Source organism: Dermacentor silvarum, chromosome 3 (genome assembly GCF_013339745.2).
Source record: "Dermacentor silvarum isolate Dsil-2018 chromosome 3, BIME_Dsil_1.4, whole genome shotgun sequence".
NCBI lineage: Eukaryota > Metazoa > Arthropoda > Arachnida > Ixodida > Ixodidae > Dermacentor > Dermacentor silvarum.
The window spans coordinates 109119265-109130068 of record NC_051156.1 but is presented as its reverse complement, the minus strand read 5'-3'; positions in this window follow the sequence as shown (position 1 = coordinate 109130068).

Here is a 10804-nt window from a genome sequence, read left to right as displayed (position 1 = left end):
CGGATAGCATCAATAGAAAGCTCAGGGTCTGCCCGATCCCGAAGAACGTCAACCCCAGAGCACAACAAGGAGCGGAGGTTGGCGAGGGCCAGGGCTCTCGTGGACCTCCACGCCAGAGAAGGCGCCGTCTACGTGGACGCGGCGGAGTATCGAGGCAGCAGCGACGCATACGCGGCTCTGGTCGTCGGAGCATCGACGGGTGCAACGAAGACCGCAGCGAGCGTCCGGACTAGAGAAGCGCACCAAGCGGAGGAGGTGGCTATCGCCTTGGCCGTCTCCGACCCCGGATGCACTACAGTGCTGTGTGACTCTAGAACAGCAGTGAAGAACTATGCCAAGGGTATGGTATGTAGTGAGGCCGCGCGCATACTGCGCAAGGTCGAAGACATCGGGCGCAAAAGTGCTGCTGTGATCAAGTGGTTTCCGGCCCACATGGGCAGTGACGTGTCGGAACGCGGGAACGCGAACCACAACGAGACGGCCAACGCGGCCGCGCGAGGACTAACCAACCGCGCGGCTGCAAACACGGCCGACTCGGAGTGTTGGTCGCGGTACAGTGCCAAGGACAAGATGACCACCTTCAACGAAATAGTGAAATGGTACAGACTGAACAGACAGACTATGCCCCCACCTCACCCGGGGCTTACCCGGAAGGAGGCAGTGTTATACAGACAATTGCAGACAGGGTCCCTGCTCACCCCGGTGCTAGCTAAGCACGTGTGTCCGAGTGTTACACGAGTGACGTGTGTAGACTGTGCGAAGGAGAGAGCTACCGCGGCTCACATCCTTTGGGACTGTGGTGTAAACCCGAGAGAAGCCAGTGAGAAGACGACGATCTCGCCGCAGCTAGAGGCTGCAACGAGAATCTACGATCAAGAGACACAACTCAAGGCCGTCCAGCAGGTCTCGGCAGCTCTAGGAAGGCAGCGACCTAGCGAAACCGAGGATAAGTGGGCGGCACCCCCGAGAAGGGGCGGCGGCCCTCTCGGGCCCACGGAAGTAGCGAGGGAGCAAGACCTCGAGGAGCATAACGCACGAGACTTGCGTAGTGGCCGCGTCGTGATGAAAGCTCGTCCTCCCTGCGTGGAGGGAGCCTAATAGACTCTGCAGGCATTCTCAATAAAGTTATTCTCTCTCTCTCTCTCTCGAATACAGCGCAGTGGTAGCCCGTTGCCTTTGAGTGATTTCACATCGGAGGAATCGTAGATAGAACAGGTTGGAATTGCAATAATTCGCAATGACACCACTACCGTTTCAAGCTGCCTCTGTTAGAAACGACGATCCGCACATATATCAGTGCGAGGAGAGGAGCGGTGCGGCACGCTGACTCGAAGTACTCCTCGCCGATAAAACGGTCTATACGTACGTAGTGGAGCTTTGTGCTTATGTGTAAAGGCATGTGATCATTTTTAATATTTCTGCAAGTGTCTTGACTGCCTCTTCGGATTGTAATCGTGTCAGATGTATGCGTCATTTCCGGTATGGCAAGTATTATCGCCGGAAATTCCACGTCTTCAGGCGTTGGGACTCTTAAGTGCCTTTTCACAAGCGTCGCGTCATGACCCACGACCACCGCTTTGCTGCCTTCGCTGTTATGATTGGCATCTGTATGCCACTCATAGAGTTTTTATCGTGTATGCTGCACTATATTTATTCTTTTTGATCGCCGTTTTCGATTCCTTTCCGGTGAATATTTTTTAGAAGGGGGTCTACGTTTATCCTGGGCAAATTATCCCATGGTGGTAACTTCGGCGGAATTGGGCGTAAGTTAGCAGTTCTGTATCCCAGTCTGTTCAGTGTTCGTCGACCTTAATGAGGTGATTGAAGTCTTCGTATTTGCGCTTGATTGTTGATGTCTATTCTGTCTTCTAGTGTGTTAAAGAGCGTGGTTGCTTAAATTTTATGGTTGGGTGAGAACTTCGGAATTCCCAGGGCAAGTCTAGCACACTTTCTAAATATGATACCTATCTTTTTGCGTTGTGTGTTGGTTGTCTTAGCGTATTGCAGAGAGAATCGAGACCAGGGGCGCTATAACGTAAAATGATTCCAAACTGTTTCGATTCTAATTTCTGTAATCAGCCTCCACGATTGGTCAAAACATTTTCGGGCCACTCCCAACTTCGCCTGTCTGTCACGCGACGTCACGAAAACCGCGATAGCTCTCCATCTGATATAATGTGTACACACTGATTATGCATGATTAAAGCACGCAAAAGGAAAATAATCATTCCTGATTCGACGCCTTTTCACCATTAGCCGTCTGCTATTGGTCCAATGTTTTGTGGCTACACCCACTTCGCCTGTCTGTCACGCGACCTCCCAAAACCGCGAAAACTCACCACGTCAAAGTGACGTGAACGCGAAAAAAATGCATTAATATGCCGAACAAAACTGAAAGTTTTTCTGAATAGCCACAGACTGCCCGTTCCGAAAGGAATAGAAGATGGCTGCCCGCCGATCGCTCAGACCTTGCTACTGGCACCTGCCGGTGAGCATGTATTTATTTGCGCATGATAAACAATTTTGCGTGGCAATAAAACGTCATCGAGCCCTTTCGGCACGCATACGACATCGCTCTGCCAACTATTTCTTGCTGAAGATCCGTTTTAGCGGCATTCTTATCCTTCAGTTGCACGCCGCCGCGATTTTCGACCAGCCACCGCAGGCTAAGTAAGGCGAAGCGGACCAATAGGAGAAGCCGGTACACCCTCTTCATGCGGTTATCTATGTTAACTGTGCTGGCTCGGCCCTATCGAACCCCTCTCCACTAGAGCGTGCTCCTCGCCTCTTGTCAGCCAATTAGATAAGAAAAACCGCTTAGTGGTTTGGGTTGTTCAAATAACGCTGTGGGTCACCGCCCGATGCTTGCGTCGGTGGTTACGTAAATTTGACGTCAGGAGTTTGGAATCAAAACAGTTTGGAATTATTTTACATTATAGCACCCCAGGTGCACCATTTTGAGTATTCTGACTACACTTTTAGCACGCTAAAAGGGATATATTAGCACACCTTTGTACACCTGTAAATAAAAATTATGCAGTAACCTTTACTAATGTTACATTTAATAAAGAGGCATATGCTCACAATATTGTGTGCCCATAAATTAAAATATATATAGCAATCTCAATAAGTAACCTTTAGTACAGCTACTCCTATCCTCCTTTAACTTAGAGATTACCGTAGCCTTTTTTTATGTTGGAACCTTTTGCATAGGCCTACAGTATTGCACGTTCTCTACCATGCGTTCTTCCGTGTATGCCCATGAATTTTAGGCATTAAAGTTAAGTGATAAACATTTCTGGACCAAGTTGCACTGTCGGACTGGTTGTGCTTAGTTTTCCAGGTTAAACGCCAGGGCTGACGGTACAGGCAAACGCTCGTTGTTTCTTACAGATAGCTAGCAACTACGTCTCGACCAGGAATTCTGAGATACCAGTCCGGCATTACGGAGGACCAAACCCTGTTCGGCTCATCAGCGGTGAACGAGTGCATGTGCGTTACTACTGTAGCAGTCGTCGCCTTCGTTCTGTGCGCAAGATTTGGGTGCTCGAACTGTAGCACAAGGACGACGAGACGGAAGTCGGTGAGCACAAACCTCTTCCACATGCCAGCCGTCGTAAACAATTAGTGCGAGAACACGAAGACGCCTAATGCGAAGCGGCACAGTTTAAGGCTGGTACGTACGCTGCACGACACCCCGCCAGTACTGAAATCCGAATGTTGCAGCGCCCATTTCGTCTCAGGTGAGCACTAAAACATTTTTTTTTGTGATTGAAATGCAGGAACACAGTGCAAGAACAGCACAATTTACATTCGTAGGCAGACCATTTGAGCTTCGGGATGAGACCAGTCCTGAGTGGGCGCCGACGCTTCTGTTGGGACACAGCACACGTCATGACGACCCTGCGCGCTACGATCGTATGAAGAGACGACGCATGGAGAAATTTAGGTCCGACGATGATGTGGTGGTGGCGGTGCCCGCCACAGAATCAATCGGCAGTGCGAACGACGACCCACTGGAAGGCCAGCCCCCACCGGAAGGCGGTGTTCTACCTCGCCAAGCAGAAGCACTTTTTTTCCTGCTTTGTTGACACGCTCATGACCGAGACGCCTGTAAGGCATTTTGGGACTCAAGGGACTTAGACGTTTTCATTTCCTCCAGTGTTACGAAGCTGGAACAGTAGACAAGGTAGTTGACAATGTCCCCGTGCATCACTTCAGGGTCGAGAGCGTCGCACATCTCGCACCTTCGAGCGCACGCCGATCCAATTAACTGGGAGGAATACGCTGCGGTAAACGGCTCTTATTTAGGAGCAGGCGGCATTGCGCCTACAAAGCCACTGTACCTCTAAAATCACTTCAATTCAACAACCGGGTGAACGGCGCAGCACAGAACGAAGCTTCAGCTCTGTTATGTGTGCTCACATAAAGGCTGCTTAGTAAGCGGTTTATTCCTTGAAAAGCGCGGCGTTTGCATGCCACTGAGAAATCACGCACTTGGAGCTGGGTCGACAGGCGTGGCCAACTCCGAAAAAAACGTGAGTCGTTGTAGTAGCCGTCCATGCACAAGTTCAACTTCCGATTTGGGTATCGTTTCGGAGGGGGGGGGGGGGGGTCGTGGCGTCACGTGTAAACTATGTATACCTATCATGCGTATACAGTTATACGAAAACAGTTAATTTGCATTTTCCACACCTGTATATATTTAGTAGAAGGCATAAAAAGTCTTAAGTGTTTTGACATTATTGCAAATGATTTCGCCGTGCCTATAGGTCCATCCTCAAGAAGGTTCGACTGGTACATCAGTTGGCAATATGGCGTACGCAGTATTTCGCCTTTCGCGTCCTGACTACGTATAACTTGGTGAAATAAAGTATTATTTTATTATTATTATTATTATTATTACTATTATTATTATTATTATTATTATTATTATTATTATTATTATTATTATTATTATTATTATTATTATTATTATTATTATTATTATTGTTATATTCTCCCCCTATTTCTTACGTATGCATTTTGCGCCTTCTTGTATGTACAGGGTCGACCACATCTAAGGTGAACACCTCATTAGTATTGAAGCCGATAAAAGTACAGCGTTTATTCTATTTAACAAGTGAAATGTTCGTTATACGATGTGTAATCATGGTGTCGATAAACACAATAATATTTTTTCGAATTATGTACTGTACAACAGCTTCTATGATGTCTTGAATACTAATGAGGTGTTCACCTTAGATGTGGTCGACCATGTACACTCTTTTCGAGATTCATATTTTTTTATTCATTTTTTTGCTGATATTCCCCTAGTGTATTTTTTCTTGTTCTATGTATGCGCGCGCCAGCACCTAGATCTTATGGTTGTTCCTGGGCATGATAAAGAAATGATTGATTGATTAACCTTACTTCACTGCTGACGTAATACCTTCACGACCATGAGGTCTAAGTGCTGGTGCACGCATACATAAGAGAACAAGACAAAAAAATTGGAGGACGCTTAAGCTTCGCTTTTAAGAGTGGAACGCGATAGCATTCAAAGATCCCTGACTGCTTCTCACGCTTCCCGACAACTGCAGCTTAAGCAACCGTAATGGTTACCGGGAAACACTTGCGGCGAACTCTATACACGAAGGCGAGCCTTCTGGTAGAAACGCGGCCTCTTGCGTGGGGCGATCCGGAGGTATTGCACAGCCGCGCCAAAAAAATTGCATAATTTTCAGGTTTCCGTTCTTGTTTCGCACTTTTAATACTTCAGACTGAGAAGGTTTAACGTAATAGGCATGCGCTGTGGGTGGGTGTTTTGTTTCATGACATTTTTTTTTGTGGATTGTCATTCTCAAAATTCTGAGGAATAGCTTTGTCAAGAATGCAAGACAAGGTATGAGCAACATTAATGATAGAATGGTGTGGAAATACAACCCGCGTATACCGCATGTCATATAAGAAGGCGTGGCATATACATGTACCTAAATATATTCGGAGGGCCTGCGTGGTTGCGGACGATTTTCTCCGCCACCCGCCGACATCGCACGCCGACGCCGGTTGCCGACGTCGGATTTCTGCGACACGGGGCCCTTAACGCTGTCGCGTTAAAAAGTAATTTCGGACACTTTGTAAATTCCAAAGTGTGTTCGGCGAAAGCCTGTGCCAACAAATACAAACACAACACAACAAATACCACAAATATAAGATCAACTATCCTAATTCGAACAATGAAATGTACAGAATGTAGTCTAGCGATACCTATCCACTGATGAATAAATGCAGCGATACTTACACCAGCAAGGCAGCGAGAGCGAGAAACGCGATGTGGACAGCCCAGTAACGTGACATCGGAAAGTAAGCCGGCGCTGCTCACACAGTCGGTGGTTCAGTAGACGCCTTTAGCTTTCAATCTTTATATATACCTACACACTAATGCTGACGTCGGCTTCAGGCACCATTCCACCATTAGACGTTTCTAAGCAATAAGCGCCTCATTGATTTATTGTTCTGTACTGCAACAAATTTTAAGAGCTAGAGAACAATTCAAAAAATAAATCATTACCTGTGGTGTGCTATATGTTCACAGTGACGTTAGAGGAGTACGGTAAGGTGAACTAGCTTTCACAGAACAATGGCAAGTTGTAGCGGCTTTCTGAACGGCTGCGTAAGTTGCCCTTGATTTCGGAGTATAGCTTATGTGCAATTTTCTTTATGGAAGCGTATGCAAAACGAACAAGGCACTATACGTAGTCGGATTAAATGTTTCTTAATGTTTCTTCGCTTAATCAGTCTCACATAACTCAATTTTCCGAACGTGGCGTCTTTCTTAAGTTAAGCACGCGAACATCTGCACAAGAGTTAGTACTAACCCTCGTTGCTGATGCTAGATAGTAACGGCTCATTGTTGGTGTTGTTCCTGTGAGCCGTTACAATCTAGCATCCGAAATCTCTGAAACGGTGGAGATCTGCTTGCATTGGAGGTAACGAAATTGTACCATATCAGGAACAAAGAGAATGCATGCATAAGTGACCTCTGTATTGCTGCGTAGCAAATAAGAAATGTTTAAAAAAAACTGCCATGATTGTTTTTTCATCGGATGCTTTTCAAGATGACCCGACATGTTTGACCTCTCATGTGCGCTGCGGTCTGCGTAACTGCCTTTTGTATGCATATGTTCGCATTCGGCTTCCAATGAAATTCATTTGCGAGTTAGTGCCTGTCCCTTGTCTGCATCACGGTTCCATCTAAAGTTTGCGCTTATTATTACACATAAGAATGAACCAACTAACCCAGCAACGTATTTTTAAGGAGAAGGGCATGGGTGTCTGTTGGCAGAGATCTTGGTGATACCATGCCGTGACGAAAATGGCCGATGCAGCTAAAAAATGCTCGGGTTGACGTCACATTTTTCAGAGAGGTTCCATGTAAACGAAGTAAATTCGTGGTTTTGAAAAGAAAATTTCGTACATTTCGGTCTGGGTGGGAATCGAACGCGGGCCTCCAGAGGGCGAGACAAGTGTGCTTTCCTGAAGCCACGGCTGCTTTTCTTTTTCTTTCTTTATTACTATTATTCAATTCACACAGACTAGATTCCTAGCTTAAAATTGATGATGTAGAGCCTCCCGCATTTTTAGCTATATCACGCGATAACCGTGTAATATGGTCGTACGTCGTCCTGAAGGGAACATCGCATTAGATGACTCTTGCACAGGAGAGTGCTTAGTGCACTTGAGAGTACTTCTGCGCTGATTATCGCCGCTTAAAGGTGTTAAAATGACGCGTGATGGACGCTCGCGCGATATAGCTAAACATGCGGGAGGCTGTACATGCCAGAGTTTTCACTGCTTCTCTCCTCTGCCCTTGCTAGGCTGTATGATTATACAATATATTCCTGAAGCCACGTCTGTTCCACGGTTTTGGCTGACTAAAAGTACGCCCAGTGGGTGCGTGATTGCACACGTCCCGTCGCAGCCATTTCGCTGACTAAAGGAGTAGCCTAGTGCGTGAACTAACATGCTGCACTTTAGGTACTATGTTAAGTGTTCATATGTGGCGTTCAGGAGGTTGCCTTAATGCCGCACGTGTACCTTCCATTGGGGCTCGTTATGTCTTGCAAGAAGTCTAGCCCCGATTGTATAACTTAATGCATTACCAATATGCCTCACAAAGAAGTGTAATCCCGATTGTATAACTTCATGTATTACTAAATATGCAGCAGGCCTTCGCCTTGTGTTACAGGAGTGTAACACCTGGCGAACATTTTTATTGCAGACGCGTGCTCAGCGAAATGTTTGTTTGTTCAGGTCTGACCTATATACCACTTTTCACATGACAAAGGTACGAAATAGACGAGGTCTGTTGCACAACAGACAAAGGGTTTCACGTGCTTCCCCCCACAGACGCTCTCCGAATTGGTCGCATCCTTTTCAGCTTTTAGCAGTACTGCAGAGCACAAACTACCCAAGTGCACCGGGACTGAAAACAAAACGTCCCTTCCAGCCACTGGCCTTGTTCTGGAAACCACGCGAGAATTTACGCACGCACAGGATGACAGTTTTATTTGCACATGCAGGTGATGGCGCGCCGGCTCACGTGCCGTCATCCTTAACCAGTTCCTACAAGCTTTTTAGTTACGAGTGGGCACAACACTGTCCTCCGGACTGGCCTGCCGCCGTTAGCTTAACCAGCTGACCAATAAAACTTTCATTCAGCCGTTTGTACACTTCATTTAGTTATATAAGACCGCATACAACGAAAAGCAAATGAAAATCTTAGAAGGGGCTGACGTATAATTGCGCTTGTGTTCGTCAAATTCCTGTCTTTCTTCTTACAGTCTGTGCGCAAGCACTATTTATTCTGGATTGCTACCAACTCGCCGAAACTAGTACCCTTCTTAGTTACATAATTAAGGAGTGTTCTTTCTGAGTGGGGCGAGTACACCCGGCACACATAACTATTATTAAGCCTTAATTTCAAATCAGAAATTGCAACTCATTTTCCCTTGGCAGCTCAAACGTAAACTTCAGGCCAATACAACGTTCCTTAAGTATCTCCAGACCATCCACGGCGCTGGCATTTCTATCCCATTTTTCCAAAAAACACCGTCATTAACGTACCGGTACACTCTAAGAGCCAAACCACTCAAATTGCGCTCAATAGATCTTTGGACATCACTCAGAAATATACTGCCTAATATGGGCGCTACTTTGGACGCTATGCTGGTCCCCTACTTTTACACGTAAACGCCCTTGGACCATTTAACAAAGGCAGAATACAAATAAAGAAGGACCACCTCCCAAAAAGGCTTCAACGGAAAGCCACACTTTTACCTAAACACGAGTTCGTCATTCTCTTCTATAATACACTTCTTAAGATATTTCAAAAGTTCAGCATGCGGCATATAGAATAAAACAGGTCTTCGGCTTCCATAGACATAGCCTTCTAATCCAGCGGATTTTGCTCTCTTAGAAATTCTAGTAACACATTAGAACCGCACAGCAGTAAGGAGGGCCTTCACTTCCAAAGAAGCTAAATGCGACTGCAAGAAACTGGAACTCATGTGCATCGCATGCATCTCATGTTGCTAGGTATCTAAGCCCACGTTAAAAAAAGACAAAAAACGCAAAAAAGCAAAAAAAACGTCCTTTGACTAGAACTCATTGGGAATAGGCGAGTAAATCGCTGTACTGCATATATCGGGTGTTCAAAATGAAGCTTCACGGAATTTTTAAAAATCGCCTGTGGTAGGTAGCATAATTTTTATCGTTGAGCTCGTTTATTCGAAGAGGCGGACATTAGTAGCACGAGAAATCGAAACACATATTCAACTAATTAACAATAATTGACCAATGAACTTCTTAGTTAATTACTTTGCGAAACATATTGCAAGTTACGAATTGTAGCCGGTTAGTTTGCAATATGCATACACTTGAAATGAATTTCCAGGATGACACCAGTTTAGAGATATATTTTCCCAATGTGTGGGACGAAATACATGGCCGTTCGAGTGGACTTTTCTGCTTCCATGTATAAAACAGCATTTTGGTAACAAAAATGGAACAGCACATTTTTACGGCGAGTTTGTTGTTGCATATCTCGTTACAAAACTTCGTTACAAAGCATCAAATAAAGTTGTCTACTACTACTACTTCTACTACTCAAAGCTGGTGTCATTCTGCAAATTCATTCCAAGTGGATGCGCCTGACGAGCTCACCGGCTACAATTCGTAAGTTGCAATATGTGTCATAAAATAAATAACTAAGAAGTTAATTAGTTAATTTTGTTAATCAGCTGAATATGTGTTTAGATTTCTAGTCTTACTAATGTCCGCCTCTTCTGATAAGCCAGCTCGACGATAAGAATTATGCTACCTGCCACAGGAGGAATAAGGTTTATAAACAGGGATAAGGTGCCTCAGAAAGGCTGGCCAACGTTTCGATAGGAGGACCTATCTTCGTCAAAGGCGGCCTCGTCATCCTCGGCGGGTTAGTTTTAAAGGGTTAGTGGAGTGACGTCACGTCGATGTCCCGCTGTGGCTGTCTAAAGGGAGAGACTGAAAAGAAAATGAGCGCCGGCGCTTGACTGGCTAGGCGCGGTTTCTAAGACGAGGGGCACAAGAGCGGGAGAGCGAGAAAGTGGCAAAAAATATATATATATATATATAAAAACCACCAGTCAGAGGGGGTTGGGGGAGCGTGAGGCGAGTGGGCGTTCGGAGGAGTCGTGGTCGGCGTGCGTTTGGGGTCCCTGAAGAGCCGGTCAGTGTGCAGGTCACAATACGAGTTGAAAGCATGACTTGAGTAGCGTAGCAT